The sequence below is a fragment of the Thermobia domestica genome, chromosome 7 (genome assembly GCF_964235325.1).
Source record: "Thermobia domestica chromosome 7, izTheDome1.hap1.1, whole genome shotgun sequence".
NCBI classification, from domain to species: Eukaryota; Metazoa; Arthropoda; class Insecta; order Zygentoma; family Lepismatidae; genus Thermobia; species Thermobia domestica.
The window spans coordinates 255056735-255074408 of NC_137460.1; positions in this window are offsets into that span (position 1 = coordinate 255056735).

Here is a 17674-nt window from a genome sequence, read left to right on the forward strand (position 1 = left end):
AATCGGAGGCACAGACTGCCACGCCGCCAGCAGCGTGGGCAGCGTCTGGCTTGTCACATCGATACATAGTATACCCTGAAAGAACAAATGACTGGGTAGGCTTAAAATGGGTTTCCTGCAAGCAGAGAAGTACAGGCGAGTGGTCAGTTAGCAGTTGGATCAATTCCTCACGGTGACCACAGAAGCCATTGAGGTTCCACTGAAGAAGCGCCATACTGGGAAGGACTAACGTTTCAGGCGAACTTTCCCACGGGGTCCAATAACAGCCCACTCGGAATCCATAAGTTCGTCCTCCACCATGTCAGATTTCAGAGAAACGGCAGGAGGCTTACGAACTGGCGTAGATTTTGTTCTCTTGGGAGTGAGAACAGTCTCGTTCAGCCGGCGAATATGTTGGCTGAGTGTAAGTCCGCCTATATAAGGTGATCGGCGCTGGGCTGGAGTACGCCGAAGAGCACCACTAACAGAAACACGTGGGGTTCTGGGAAGCTCGCTTGTCGTTGCAACCGGGGTCTTCGGGGCACAACTATTCTGTGGGACCGAGTCTGTCTGGGTGGAAACGTCGGAAGTCTGGGTGGCTACAGATTTTCTTGAAATAGCTGCAGCAGTAGCGAAGGGAACAGAAAGCGAAGAAGGGACACTTTCTTTCAGACGACGCTTAGCATCAGCAGCAGAAATCTTCTCAACAACCATGAGTTCCCGAATACGCTTCTCGCGCTGAAAGGCTGGACAGTCCCGTGACCAAGCTGAATGCTCACCCTTGCAGTTGACACAGAAGGGCTTGGCCGCTTTGCAGGGTTCCGCACCATGACTACCCTGGCCACAAATCGCACAAAGAGCAGCACTCGCATTACACGAGGTGCTGGTGTGCCCATAATGTTGACATTTAAAGCACCGCAAAGGACTAGGGATATACGGCCGAACTTTCAAACGATAGTATCCAGCCTTGACGTACTCCGGAAGCGTGGGCAAACTGAAAGTAAGAATCAGGGACTGGGTGGCGACAAGTTCACCTGGATTCTTACTTTTGATTCGAGCTACGTCGATAACGTGTTGGTCCGCTAACTCCGACTTAATTTCCTCTTCGGTTGCATTGAGGAGATCCCAACACGATATTACCCCTTTGGAAACGTTCAGTATACGATGTGGTTCGACTGACACGTTCACCGGTCCAATAGATGTTAACTTAAGTAGCTTCGCAGTTTGCTTCTCGTCTGTCGTTTCCACCAATAAAGTGCCATTACGCAACTTCTTCATATCTTTGACCTGTCCGGCATGGTAAGTGATAACTTTATGAATAACAAAAGGGGACAAGCCCTTAATAGCACTCGGACGGTTTGCATCAGAATTGGCACTATCAACGTGCTTATCCTTTATTACAAGATACCGGACAACAGGTGTCGCGATACTTGTCTTTTCCACTATCTCAGGTTCAGTTGGTTTGGGCTTCTTCCGTGATGGAGAGCCCGGATCAGACTTTAAAGTGTTTTTTCCCATAAAAGTGTGAATGTAATGAACATTTTTGAAAAGAAAAAGGGTGTGAGGTCACACTGGGGCGTTAATAGGGGAACTAACGCTACCCCCGGCCATCCCTTCAGCACGCCCAACACCTTAGGATCAGCGTGGGGCCGACGCGGTCAAGGGGAATGGAAGTGCAAAAACCATTCCCGTCGACAAAAACGCGTGGCCCCGGAAAAAGAAGAAGAGAAACAAAACAAAAGAACCTGGCAAACAAAAAGATAGACCCCCACCAGCCCAGGAAGAACAAAACAAAACTAATGGTGCGGATTTTTTGTATTTTTAATATTTTTTGTTTTTTATAGGATTTTTTTTAGTTTTTCATTTTTTTTTGTTTTTTATCTATATTTTTAAAGACTCAACACTCCGGACAACACATACACTGGACGCAGACAACAGTAGGCCGGGTGGGTGCACGTCCTCCCCAAGTGGAGGAAGACGTCCACTAGACCTGCCTCTTCCCGACTCCCACCAACCACCCGCGAGTCCGGTAGCGGTATTAGCGGCTGAGAGGGCGAGCAATGATATGAAGATGAGGGATGATAGATGAATGAATGATGAAGCCGCCCTCTCAGCTCCACCCCCTCCCCGACGATGACGGTCCGCTACTTGGAGGGGGTATCCATGCTTGGGTTCGTGTTCCACATCTAATTACAATGTGCCCTCATCGCAACCTGCCATCTTCTCCTCCCCATTTCTCTAGTAACCATATGTTTCCTCTTCTATATTTTCTCCCTCCTCACGTTCCAAACCTCCTGTGTTTCTCGTATTCCATAAGGATTAAAATCGGAAAAGTACGATTCGAACCCGTACTAACAACACAGCCACTACATTAGCTCGACAGAAAAACCTAGGAAACAACCACCGCTAAGAAATGATAAACGCTTCAGTAGCTTGAAGTCATTTTTGAAGGATAAAGGGAAAGGAAAGAACACTTTTTTTTTTGCAAATATCTTTATTATCATATATGCTTTATTGGGTTTCTTATTCCCTATCGCATCCTTACAACTTGACCCATCCGCTGTAGTTTTTCACTGGGAGCAGAAGTTTCTAAGATTCCATCCGCAATTCTGTATTCTTCCCCCTCACCGTTGACACATTCTTTCCAGTTACCAACCATCGAAACTAATCAACTTGACCTTGATTGTTCTCTTGCCAATAACACGATATTTTGCCTACCTCTTTTGAACAGAGTACTCGCCTCGAATAACTTTTCATCGGACATTCTTCGAGCAACATATAATTCAAAATTCTGCTTTGTTCCTCAGAATACGCGCTCAACATGCGCGCTTCTCTTATTTATCGGTGATACATTGCATTTCATGGGTTCAATACGACTGATTCTCAGTTAGCCCAATTTACAACGAACGAAATAGAATTGAAAAATCATATCGTTGGTTTGGAACATAAACAGTTGTCTGTTCACTCAGTTACGTAATATTTCTCCATCTCTTTCCTGTTTTGCTTCGGAAACAAGGCCAGTTTCAAAGACGTTAAACAAGCATTTTCTCGTATCATATGGGATGAACAAAATATTCAAACTTGCTTCTTGTTTAATCGTAAGCTGGTAGTTTCTTTTTCACAGTTATTTTTTAACCTCGATCACATGTTGTTGAATAAATTAGGTGAAATTTTGGAAATGAACCATTTTAATGGTATCTGTTTGGCACGTAATGAAAATCGTGTTAATTTCTTATAAGACTTTGAAGAATGATTTTATTGAACTAAATAAGCGATTATTAAACAAAACCGTTCATATTAATCTCATTTTTATTCCTCAGTTGACCCATTCCATGAACATTGTTTCTTGTAAACTTACTCCTGCTATGGCTTATATAACCATAAAGATACGTGTTACCATTAAATACCTATTATTCATTGCAACATGTTCATTCCCATCCCATTTCTTCAGGCAATGAAACTTGTACAATGGATATTAAATAATCTTTTGATTTGTTTCATGCAACCAATACAATCTCACTTTCGGACTACTCATATTCCGTAAACCCTTTTTTCTGCAAAATACCCACATTCCCCACTCAAAATCGACTTCTATTTGCCTAAATCACTTTCGATATCCTAAAGTTCTTGGATTATATAAGCATGTATGTGAATTTTCTTGTACTGAAGAACGTCCATTCTCTATTATACATCCTACGTACTTACGAACCTTCCCCTGAACGTATACTTTTAATCGTCAAGCGGTTTCGAACTCAGATCCAAACACACAAAGTATTTACGATTAATATATTACTTCCTTGTGAATAAATACTACTTTCTAACAACGGCGTTCTTATAGAGCAAACTATCTTATGCGTTCGGAATGATGTAATTCCAAGACACCTCGTATTACATCACGTTTTGCTAATTAATGATAAGTTATTTTCACTACCGTCAGATCGTACTTTTAACTTTCAACTGTACTTCAGTAATTTACCTTTTATGTGTAGTAAACGTGTGTCTCTATATATCCTATACAACCAATAAATACTCCACCTGAAACCCTTCACTGCTGAACACGGATCCCTCAAGAGTTTGTAATTCCTGTTCAAAGTAGCCTGACTTCGTTCCAGGCATTATTAGCCATTTATAATCCTATTCACATTATTATCCTCTTTCGACGAATAGGAGTTCCAACCCCGAGATATTTATCTAATGTTCTGGAAACAATTCCTCTTCACGATTCCAATTAATTGTTATTTTTTCTTTCCAGCCTATACATGCTTGCTATTTTCCTCTCCCTGCCCCAGCCAACCTATGCGTTCTCTTATTTTGATATTTCCCTAATTGTTGTTAATCATGTCACTCTAGTATTGATTATAGCATTAGTCCCACTCTGCTGCAAATGGTAGATTGGTCGTACTTACAGACGCGCTGTATACAATTCTCCTATCCCCCTGAGACCAGTACAAAATCCCTCAATATTAACGATTTTACAGATGAAAAGCTCCACGCCAACCTACACTTCCCAGTTCACTGAAGAATTTACCTGTAGTCCAACCTCTCTTTAAGCAATATACTACCTCCATATATTGATAACTTTAATCTCTTGTGTCTCTAATTAATATACTGTATACCCTGTACATATCTTAAAGGATGCTTCGCTAGTATTATAAAATATGGATTACCTATAGGATTAGTACATACACCTAGGTATATGGTTTTGGGTAGAATGTAAATATTCACAAACTCATTTATGGTAACATAATTATTACGGAGAACATAATTATCACGGGACAACATATTTTTGTTATTGTTCTTTGCATCGCTTCATTCTCTTCTCCTTGACCCAGCTACGGGGAATCTCTCTGAGATATTATCATAGTTTTACTTGTCCTTGACTTACAATTGTCTAAGTAAAATGATCATTGAGGAGTACTCTGGGCACCTAAGTAAAGAACCTCTAACCTAGTGGGCATTTTGAGGAAAAGTTGGCATACAGCATTTTCGCAAAGTTCAATGCCTACATAATACAGATCCACCGTATGCCACCGAATTTAGGTCTCCGTTGTTTTCTAATATTCACCAGAAAAAAATGTAGGCACTACCCAATCTTTTGTACGTATATCAAGATTGACAGGTACAATGCAGAGTTATATGAAAGTCGCTGAATGGCAGAAGACTTAGAACTTAAGTTCACAGGAACTAACACTACTCATAAGAGTTTTTTTTATTACGGACGGAACATGACAAAAAGTTAGAAATTTTGAAATGAAATGAAATGAAATTTTTGATTTTTACGTCCCACGAATATGCCGGCTAGGCTAAAGAGACGGTGATGAATATCATATTCCAATATTCATGTACAATCATCACGGTTATTGGAAGCTTGCATTAAGAGCAACATAATTGGCACAAAAACTGCCAAACATATACTAACAGGGACATCTTGTACGAAAGAAATGAGAGACCACAAGATCACTCTTCAAACTTTATGGAGAATACTGCTTCTACAGTTGCTAAGCTTCAAAGAAGAGAATAATCCAGAACTAAAATATATGATTCAGAAATCAAAAGGTGACCATGTTGAATAACTTGTGTCACTGCTTCAATCACAAAAGTTTACAGCGATCGTACCAGCTTTCATTGCAAATAATGTGAACCTGAACTATATGTTTTGATGAGGATATATGCAGATGGTCCATATATTGGTCAGAGGGATAGAATTTGGAACCTGCATCTCCACGCTTTCCAACGAATGCTGACATATTTTATCCACTGCAATCACGGGAACTATGCTCGGTGGGGCACCATCTACCTGAATGAGATACACTAGCTTCAAGATGGACTTTGAAGCTGGTAACTTTGTTGTAAGGCTTTCGCCAGATCGTTTCAACCAAGTTGACCCAGATTACAGTCAGAAGTGGCTTGGCTGCATTGGGAAGAAGAGTGGAGACATTATTAGTATGATGAGGAGCACCTCAGCTCTCAGCAAACTCTATCTCAACTTCCTCTGGGCACAAAAGTTGATTTTGGTCTTCTAGGCAATGTAAACTATGTTCACATTGAGAAAATGGAAAGCAGGGTAAAGTTGGATTCGAGACAGAAGATACATTGGTTTTAGCTTTGCAGGGATTTGGCATTTTCTCTAGTAACGTGCCTCAGACATTGTAGAACATTGCAAACAATTACTTGGCTACCAAAGACATTGAGGATGACCTGTTGAGAGCTACACAGAAAGGACAAGATCGGTTGCATGCTTTGTGGAGGACAGGCTTCTACCAACTGAAGAAAAAGCGATAAATTTTAGAGAGAAGTTGCCTCAAAACAAGTATCTGCCCTTTGCATCTCTGTATGAAGTGAAACAATCAAATGCAAAAACTGGGAATATAAAATAGTGAAAGCCTATAGGAACATTCTGCAGCTACTCATTGCTGCATATGAAGCAGGACCTCCAGTCAACCTTAACAACATTATGGTGCATGAACTGTTCGTTGCTCCTCTCTCTCTGGCAGAAGCAAATGGGCAGCTTCGCTCAGGCCCACAAACAATTCCTTCTGAAATAATGACTGATCGTATTCCTCGTCCCAACGAAACTTGAATTACAGCTAATCATTTTTGAACAGACCAATAGCAATTAGAAAGTCAGAAGCAGCAACCAATTTCGGGGAATTTGCAGGTATTTTGTTAAATATGTTTTCCAAAGTGGGGAAAACTTCCGGCACATTGATATCACTTTTCATTGTTCCTACCCTCTCTCAATCAAGAGTGGCACATGAAAATGGCGTGGGAAAGGTCCTGTGGGAATCAGGAAACCAATAGATATGTGTATCTTATATAGATATGTGTATCTTCATGCAAAATGTGAGAACCTTATCATTCACGATAACAACAAAGCAGATCTCGCTAAATTTCTCTCAGACAGTTGATTCTAAAAACATATTCTAATGTGTTGTTCAATATAAAACTGAGAATATTATTTGAGTATAATTAAAACTTTTAAGATTCACTTTTAAACATAAAAAAGGCAATAGCAATATTCTTTCGAAGCAAGGTATTTCATCAGCCTTACAAAACATTGTAAACAACTTCTGGAGAAAGGGAAAGTGTCCTGCCACAACAATATAAAAAGCCTCTCTTTTGACAACAAAAGGAGAGATTCGACGACCAGATCTTGAAAGACTCTTCCAAAATTCTACTACAATGGCAGCACACTTTCTTGGTCAGTGAGTAGTCCTTTTCTTTTCCTTTACCGTTTATTGTTATGATGATTTTGGCTATGCCAGATTGTGGAAAGATTTTCCAACGACAGGCTTACTAATCATTGATACTACCGATCATTCAAACTTGTAATTTTAATTGAAATCATTTGACTTGGTATATTTGTTTTAAAGATTTATATAGGCTCCCATTAACTATTGTGTCTGTTGTTTAAGTTATATCTGCACAAGCTAATGGCACACATACTCTAATAGAACAAAATATTCCAATACACTGCCATGTAATAGCAGATTACAGAATGTGACATTATTTATTTTTATGTTGATATGTTAAGGATGGATGATCTGTTAACAGATTCATTTAACAAACAATAAACAATCCAAATATTCAAAGTAATAAGTAATAATAATATCTCTAGTTAAACATAATTATAAGAATCTGGTCTTCTTAGAAATTTTAGTGTTTGAGATAGTAATGAGGTAAAAATAAATCGGCAATTAATTTCCATGAGACTAAGCCTCCCTATTTAGAACGAGATAGTTTCTAGGAATACTAGGTTTCAAAACAAATTAGCTATTTTAACTTGTGTCCTATAATCACCCACTGTTTTAGTAGCTTACATATTAAAAATAGCGAAAATTATACAAAACCGCTAGATACAAACAAAAGGCCCCATTTCCATTAGCCTAATATATAAATCTAGGGATTTAAAAGTAATATAGAATAGTAACTTAGAGTTTTCCGATTCAAACCTCCCTTCTCTCCAAATAACAATGATTGTATTTGAGCAACTTTAAGTTCATACTCTTATAGATTGTATTGGAACAATCTGAGTTAAATACAACTTCTCTATAATTAAACTAAAGAGGTCCACAATATAACCTCTTCTCATTTACTCCATATTAAATATTGTATTTTGCAACTTTGTCTTATCTCTTAATAGTGCGCATCTCTTTATAGTGCGCACATTGAGACTAAGACTAAACTATCTCCAATTAAGTCCTAAGTTTTACTAGGCAATTACTAAACCAGTAATTCACTAATTTACTTTAGGGTCGTAATCGCTCTGTGCAGTAAGCACTATTATAAGTTATCACCACACCCTAATCCCCATACTAACCGTCACCATCATTTGGGCCATTAATCGCTGAATCCATACTAATATATAAGCGATCTTTAAACCCAATACATATACTATATATAAGCATTTTGCTCTTAATCTCATCTCTTATGAAAAGCATCAGTAATGCTTCTTAATATCCATTCTAAGATACTGCATTAAGCAGCCTTCATACTAGCTATATATTTAGCGTAAAAAATGCATGTTACTACTCCTAATATATTTAGTAAATTTAGAGAATTACTTTATTACTCATTAAGCATGCTCATTACAAAGCTAATCACATTGCATTTTCATTGTCATTGCTTGATGATATCATTTCTCATTTCATTCTTTCGACTGACGACTGTCGAATTCCATGACGAAAATATAACAAAAAAATTACTTTAAAATGTAAATATTGTCCAGGAAGATAAATAAGTCTGAAGGTCTCTGTTAGTGCAATTTCCGTAAACATGTTATTTAAAACTTCCATAACAAACTATTTTCTCAATTCTTGCGCTTCTAAAATACCTCTCGACAGTTCTCAACTGACGCTCAACATGTCTCAATTTCTTAGGGAAGACTTGAAAATTTTCAACTTAACTTACTTTTCATAACTTTGAAATTTAATAACTGAAATTTTAACGTGATACCTTCAGTACGTTAACGAATAAATATTAAATACTTTGCTTACTTTAACTTCACATTTGCTTAACTAGCATTTTTCAAACTACCGTCTAGCAAAATTTTGAAGTCAGTCACATTGTTCATTAACATATTAATATGGCCGCATACAAAGGATAGGTTAACCATTTATTGCTATACAATCAAGTAGTTTAGATCTATTGATGCCAGTACGTACTTTTTTGTAAATTAAAAGAATACTTTTCATTTCATTTAAAGCCCTACAGGCATCACAATTGTATTCTGCCTCAATATGGCTGAACGCACATAATTAAGATTTTGATAACATGCAAATAGTTTTAAATACAAATAGTATATCTTTCTTTATTTTTAGTTTAATGTTGATGGCATTCATAGCCTTTATTCCCACCTTTGCTGTTGATCCACAAGGTGTCCAATTAAATATAGCAGCCGACTTCTCGCGCGTTCCTAATGCTTTACTTTATTCATCCTTTGCGCCTTTAATTTACTCCATAAAAATGCATCCTTTAGATCTCGAATTCTTTAATGTTTCTGGTGCTAATATTGGAACCACTCAATATTGTGATTATTTACATCCATTATTAAAGCAGCTAATAATTTTACTATAGACATACAAATGGCCACATACACATCTCGATTTGGGTTTGTGCCAACAACTGATCGCAGACGAAGGAATTTATTATCATTTGTAGATTAATTTTTACAATGGCTTGGTGGTGTAGCTTTACAGGATGACATAGATAGCATCAAAACACATGAACACCAAATATGGCAGCATATCGCTCATTTAGTATCTAATAATTATCTGGTACATTCACAACTAACCAATGTTAGCCCTTTGCTTTTCCGTTTAGCTTCCCAAACTAAACAGTCCTTTCAGGATGTTCAATTGGCATTTAATAATTTATTAAAACACGAACATATTATTATTTAATACCTGTGAAGTGAGATTAAGATAATTCATTCATTTATCCAAATTTTCTTTCATTTAGACCAATTATTAATTTCTAAATTGCATACTCTTCTTGAATTTGACTTGTATAGATATGTATATACAGCCTGTAGCCAAAGTAATTTACCATCTACTTTGGTTCATTATAACATTTTAACTTCGGATCTTAAACTTTTAAATTCTAAATTGATTTCGAAAAATATACAAGTAAATCCTTCGTTTACTACTGATTTGGCTTACAAAATTGCACCTGTTTCATGCAAGGTTACGCCAGCCGCTATTTATGTCACAGTTAAAATTCCAGTCTTACCAACTTATACACATTTTCGGTTATACAGGATAATCAAATGTCCAGTAGCTTCAAATGCTACAACCTGTTTCCCACAGTTAAAATCTAACTTAGTTATATTTACGAAGAGTCTGATTATTCCTTTGGACTCTTACAGTACTCAATTTTGTAATGTACAGAGTAAAACTTTTTTCTGTAAGTTACCCATGGTCTCGGCACAGCATTCCAAAGAAACATAATGTCAAACGCACCTTCGTTTCCCCAAAGTAGCGGGACTATATCAAAAAGTTTGTTATTTTTAACTGTTAATTAGATTCAAACATGACAATTACGCAAATTAATGAAACTCCATTCATTATAACAAATCTACAAACGAATTTGTATTATTTGCACTTGAATCGTTCAAACTTTCAAATTCATACGTATGGCACCAAAACAATACATGTTTCGATTTTTTGTGGCACCTAAATTGTGGACCAATATGCAAATATCCTGATCACCCAATTTACTCCTTGTTTGACCTTAACAATTCAGTACAACCATTTCCTTATTCACCACACCCTTCATGTTTCTGACACGCTTTTTCAGTTACCTAAAGATAGAACTTTTCCTTTTATATTGAATTTTACTAACATCCCTCTTAATTACTCACAACCTGTTACGGAAATAACTCCTATTAATTCAACATACTGTGGTAAAAAATCACAGTCGAAAAAAAAGTTATATATTTTAAATATTTTTCATACAGGTGGAAAAACCAGAGATTGATTTATTTCTCTATGCTCATTGAGTTAGAATAGACCAGAAGTCTCCACCTAACAGTAAAATTCTAAATATTGTTCTATGCTACATGACTTCTGTATGTGAGTGGATCACAACAGAAATAGGTTAAGAGGAATTTAACCACAGTTACACGATTCATATAAAAGACTGCCGTAAATTTGCTTCGGGGTACAGTTGGTACAGTGGAGAAGCAAGGCAGTTGTTTTGAAGAAGTCTCCATCGTTTGGAACATAGAGATGAATCTCTCCTGCTCATCAAAGGTTGGATCTTCTGGTCTCTTCTGCCGAATAGTATTGTAAGTTACTATCCTTCTACTTATCCTATAATTTGGATAAATGTTGAATTGTAATTTTCAATAGTAAATGTTCAAATGAATGAATGAATGAATGAATGATGGGGGTCAATGGGGACGTCAGCAACGAGGCTATATGTCCCCGTCACGATCAAACACGTTGCTCAGGACTGCAAGGTAGGAAATGTTCAAAATTCTTACCATGTAATAGGAAATGTCTCCCATCTAATTCATAAATATTCAATTAACTAGCTTTCACTTTTTAATTAGTTATTAATTTGGTAACTACATTTAATTTGTCATATTATATTTCAATAAATCATTGTAAATATACTAGCAACACTTTTACATCATTTAAATTTATGTTTCCATAATTTAACTAAAGGTGTATCTTATTTAGCAGTGACAGGCATTTTGGTTAGCCAATGCTCTTACCAAGATATTTCAATTACATTTGGTAATGACGTTATGGCTAACAAAGTTAAATATCTCACCCCAAAAGAAAAGTACACCACAATACGCACCTATGTCATGGTCTACAGTTATCCCGGATTATTATGTCTTTCCAGTTCATGTAAGGAGCCTAGGTATACAGTTTTTGTTATCTGTAGATAATAGTGTAGCAATAGTTATTTTATATAAAAGACAAAAAGCTACTACAAATCAAAGACAACAAATTAAGTTAGTACCGCTCAGGGACACACTGCAAAATTTTCCATTACAGAACATTTCTCCTCCTTTTCTTCTTTAAGCCCATCCTACATTTGCTTTAACCTACCACGAATTTACCTTATTACGGTTCTTCCTCTCGCCTTTCTTATAATAATTTTCATAAGTCTATATATATTTCAAAGATATATAGTATACATCCCTTATCGAAAATTTAAACAAGTAAATTCTTACTCTTTGGCCCCACATACCACCCTGCAATTACTTCCCATGCATCCTTTCCCTTCACCTCCAGTTACCTAACAACAAACAATAGCATATAATAATGATGTAATCTTTTTCTAATATTTACAATGTTATTAATATAGTATTTCAGTTCATATTAGTGCTTTCTTTACAATAGTTCCCGGACGCAGTCGTGCAGCAGCTTGTTATGTTCCACATCTCTGGAGACGTCAACCCAGCAGTACAACAAACGGCTCCACCCCAGAGGTTTTCCAGAAGCGCAACCGACGTACAGCTTAGATTTGGCTCTAGCTTCACCAACAGTTGTCCAAAGCAGCTGCAGTTGCAATTCTTCACATTCGCCGTGGTGGTTTGACCATTCCCTCTACCAATTTTGGCCTTTGGGAATGTTACACCTAGTCGTCTACATGGTTTTGCCCAGCATTCTTCTATACCCACTGGACCAACAGCTGTTTCATCAAGCATCTACCGGCAATATCCAGCTTCAAGTATACAAGATTCCAGAGGTTCTCAGCACATAAGCAGCACAATCCAGATGATGCTTCAAGATCCCATTTTCACCATAATGGATCATGTAAACTTCTGATATTCATCTATCGTTTACATCATCCTCAACGCATCACAACATCACTGTTTTGGTATCTAGAGCCAATAACAGTTCCATCAGATGAATCTCGAGCGATAGTCAACGACGTTCCATCATCTCTCCAGTCAGGGTCTTCCAGTTGTCCACAATCAACACCTACATCCTGTTCAGTGATGACATCCCACGCATAGCTTTTGGGACTGATCACCCTAGAAGACCAGCCGTGCATGGGTGTTCCACGTCTCGACGTCCCTGCCTGATTTTATACAAGTGTGATTCTGTGGAGGCACCAACGCAAGAATCAGCACGCTTGAAGAAATTTCTGCAGAGATTTGTCATCTCATCCATCATCGATGCCCATCCTGAGAGTATTATCTTCTTCATACCAGCATGCAATAGCAGATGAGACTCTCTTCACTCAGTTCAGAAGTTAGTACGAGAAACTCATGAAAATACGAGAAACTGAAGATAAGCAACACCCGCAGTACAGACAATGGAAAAACGCTTACATTTTAGAGAAAGGATTGCTATACAAACGTATCAAAGCAATACCAGAAGACAGAAAAGTTCTGTGTATTCCTACTTGGCTTCGTAATTCTGTTTTCACGGAAATACATTCAAATGTGTTAAATCACGTAGGCTTTCAGAAAATGTATCTTGTGCTCAAATCGAAATATTTTTTTTCGAACATAAAAATGGCTATTTCGTAAGCTAAAACGCTGTCATCACTGTAGCATCAATAAAAGAGCATACAGTCCGCTTAGTTTGCATGTGCAAATATTACCCAGTAACAGTCTCTTTTCTTGCTTCTCGATTAATTTATGTGGTACGCTAATGGCAATAAAGATGACCACTACCAATATTTCTATCTCGCCACATGTCATGCTTCCTCATATGTAATAACAGCCCCTGTAAAATCGCCCACAAGTGACGAGTTCATTGCATGTTATGGACAAGAGCATAACGCCTTTCTCTGTTCTATCTGTTTTGTATCTCGGCCAGCAATCTAGCTATAAAAATCAGAAAACTAAGAATTTTCTAGATAGTTTTGCTATTACAGTGAAATACGTGCTTCCGAAAGGTGATTTTTCCCTTAGGCTATGCCGAAAGCAGAATCGGTTCAGTTCAAAATGCGTTGCGTTTTCTTACGAAAGTCTCCCACGCAGACTGGCCTCGTTTTTTACAACTCGCCACCCAAACAGTGAACAAAACACCAATTTCAGAACTTGGTATAAGCCCATTTCAAGTAGTTTACGGCATAGAGCCAGTTTTTCCTATTGATCGTGTTTTGAACGCCCCTGCTGACCAGTCCGGCAATGAGAAACGCTTAACACGTGTGAGAGACACACGAGAGTATGTGTTTTATGAGAGAAATAAAATATTCAAAAGGCAAAAAGTGAAATTACATTCACAAAAGCAACCGACAATAGTGATAATTTAGTAAACTACACAGAAAAGGGATACCGCGGTAACGGTACTTTAATGGTTTTTGAGATGTATTAGAAGTGTGTGACATTAATTGCTACATGATGAAAGCGTGTTACGTTGACCATTATAACTGTTGGAGTACGTAGTAGATGTGAAAAGTAGGTTTGAGCGTTTTGCTGGAAAGGTTGATGGCATTTTGTGATCCTTGATGGTTGTGTCAACGTAGGTGCATGGTCCACGCAAAATGATGGTTCCCAATGGTTCCCAGGACCCGTCGAACAACCTTTGGTTGTGAAAAGAGTGTTCCTGCTTATGTATTGCTGAGAATCTTTAAAATGGTCCCCGTTACCTTGTAAAGAATTGTGTCTGTGTAGGGACCATGTCCAACACTCAGGACCATCCAATCGTTCCCTCGAAGATTGTTGTGTGAGCATGTAAAGATAATGGTCCCTATAGCCCAATGTAAAGAATGGTCCCTATTATCCTTGTGAAGAATGGCCCCCAATGAATTTCTTATAGCACAATGTAAACAATGGTCCCTATATTCCTTGTAAAGAATGGTACCCAATGAATTTCTAATAGCCCATGTAAAGAATGGCTTCTGCTTATGTATTGACAATTGGAATCGAACACGGGAGCTGCCGCGGACGAGGAAGAGAATCCATGATATGGAAGGAAGGTAGAATTGAACCCGGAAGTTGCAGTGGAGGAGCAAGAGAATCCATGATATGAAAGGAAGGAAGAAACAGGGTTGAAATCATTATTTATTCATTTATTTCATTCTTTTTTATTATTAACCGTTTCGTTTTCTTTTATATTTTTAATTCTTATAGAAAGTCGTTAATTACTTATTCTTTGCTTTGATATGAAAGTAATAAATGCCATGAATATATGAAAAAGTCACTGATAATAATGTGAAAGACATTTTGTACGTATACTTTTGCATGATAGGCTATACAGTATACAAAACTTAGAGGACGCACATCCGTCTTCGCTGACCGCAGTATATGAATTAATGATCAAGAGAAAAATTTTCGGCTTGCCCGTGTGAGGTCACAAACAGCCACCAACGTCAGAGGCTAACGAACTCTGATATTGGCAATAGATACACTCTCCCCGTGGTTACGCGGCTTCCGTGTGAATGACCTATGAAGGAGTGAGAAATAAGGAAGTAAGTGTGTGTGTAAACATACTTTTGGCTGTGTAATAGCGTAAATGCAGACAATTTTCCTTGTACATTAGAACCCTAAGGAATTATTCGGAAGTGAACCGCTTTCGTATTGCTACAAACGAGATAAAAGCATACATTCAAGTACACAGTTTAACGCTTATACATGTACATAAACTTTAGATGTAAATTAGTATTCCAACTTATGTTTGCAATTTCCGAATTACTGTTAAAAGTTGAAATTATCTGCGGAGAGAAAAATTTTAATGAATATGAGATGAGAATCCGTTAACAGCCATGAATTCAATATTCCAGAAACTATGTAGATTTCATTTTTGTCTAGATATGTTCTAAAATACAATTTTCCAATTACAGTTAATAGTTTGATGTACATGCAGAGAAAATGAAGGTTTATGCACTCCCAATATATGAAATAAATTGCATTTCCACCTATCGCAGTATTGAAAATATATATCCAAGGAAAAAAATTAAGTAATGCCCACCCACTATCCTAAATAAAGTATATAAATTACCCCTGATCCATGTCCCCTATCCTTATAATATTTCGTGATTATACAAGGTGTTTTGAACATTGTCAGTTGTATTTGGTGATTTTTTGAAGTATTTTTTTCGAAGTTTTATCGTCATCGTTTTAGAACTTACATGTAAGTTACTTTTGCTTATTTTCATGGCTCCTTATTTTACTGTGTTTATGTATGAGAAGGAATAAGACGGTTTAGACTATTGAAAAAATAGTGGTATGATAATGTGAAAGGAACCTTGGGAAAAATTTCACGAATACACTTAAGAGAAACATATTTATTGGGTCCTAAAAAGATTAGTTAGTGATAATGCACATTTGTTGAAAAAATAGTGAGATGGGAGGACACGGGCGCAGCCCGAGAAAATCCACGGGGCACACTTAAGACAATTATGTCTTGATATAATAATCATTTATGGTTTGCTTGTACAAGCTCTGCTTTTGTGTTATATCGTTTTTTCATTAAAAACTCCTTGGGAAATAAAAGACTGAAAAAAGCGGGAGGAAACGTATGTAGACCGAGACAACGCACAGTAACGAACATAATCTATATCATAAAAGTAGTTAGAGAAACTTATATTTAACGAGTCCTAAAAAGATTAGCGGGTAATAATGTACTATCATTGAAAAAATAGTTGGATGGGACGACACGGGAGAACTGCGAGAAAACTCACGGACATATACACTTAAGAAAAATTTATATTTAACGAGTCCTAAAAAAAATAGTTGGTAATAATACCTTTTGTTGAAAAAATAATGGGATGGGAGGACATGGGACAACCTCGAGAAAATTTACGGAGCACAGTAGAACCCCAGCTTGTTGAAAATTATTTTATAGTCTTCTTTTCTGTGAAAAGATGATGGGCTATTTTCCAATGCTTGAAAAAATTAATGCTGACGTGAACCTACAGATTAAGGTGGAATCCAAAACAGGGTAATTGATTCAGATTTCAAGTTTTCCCACTGGGACTACGTGCAGCAAAAGTGTAAACACCGAGACTGTACGATACATGCTCCTATACCTTTCTACAACCCAACTTTTAGTTGTTTTATTTTTCGAAGAGTTTGTACTGATTATAACAACCCGAACTGCATAATTTCCACATAGTCAGGGGTAGGGAGCACTAAAATTTGAACCTGGACCACTTTACACCAAAAGTGTCCGTACAAGTTTTAACTGTAGTACTATATCAGACTTAATTTAGGTTTTCAAGGTAATTTTTAAGGTCGGGTCTTTTTAAGGTAAAGACATGTACATCAAAACTGTAGCGTCTGCATACTAAAAGCCGAAAACATATATTCGTTATTATTAACGTTAGGTGTAGCCCACTCGTAATGAATGCAAGTCTCTTTGATTATCAAATCTGGATAAAATATTTATACTAATAAATGCATGTAAAACAAGTATATATTGCATAGAAAGTGTCTACTCACCATAACAGAAAAGAGAAAGCGCGAGACATCCAACGCAAATCACAGTTAACACTAAACTAATTAGTTCCGAAATCCGCCACCAGGGCACGCGAGCTAACAATGGTTTCAGCAAAACATTAAAGAACATGAAACATAATGCAATGATATATAATAGCTATTTATCCGCTTTTGATATTTTACGCTGTTAGACATAAAGCAATGAATAGGAGTTTCGTCTGCCTTTGAACCGCTGCTTTGAAACAATTGTTTATAAAATAAAAATATTAGTACAGATTTTTAAACAAGACTTTTTATTGAAATCCATTACTATTATTATTATCATTATATTACAGTGTGTTA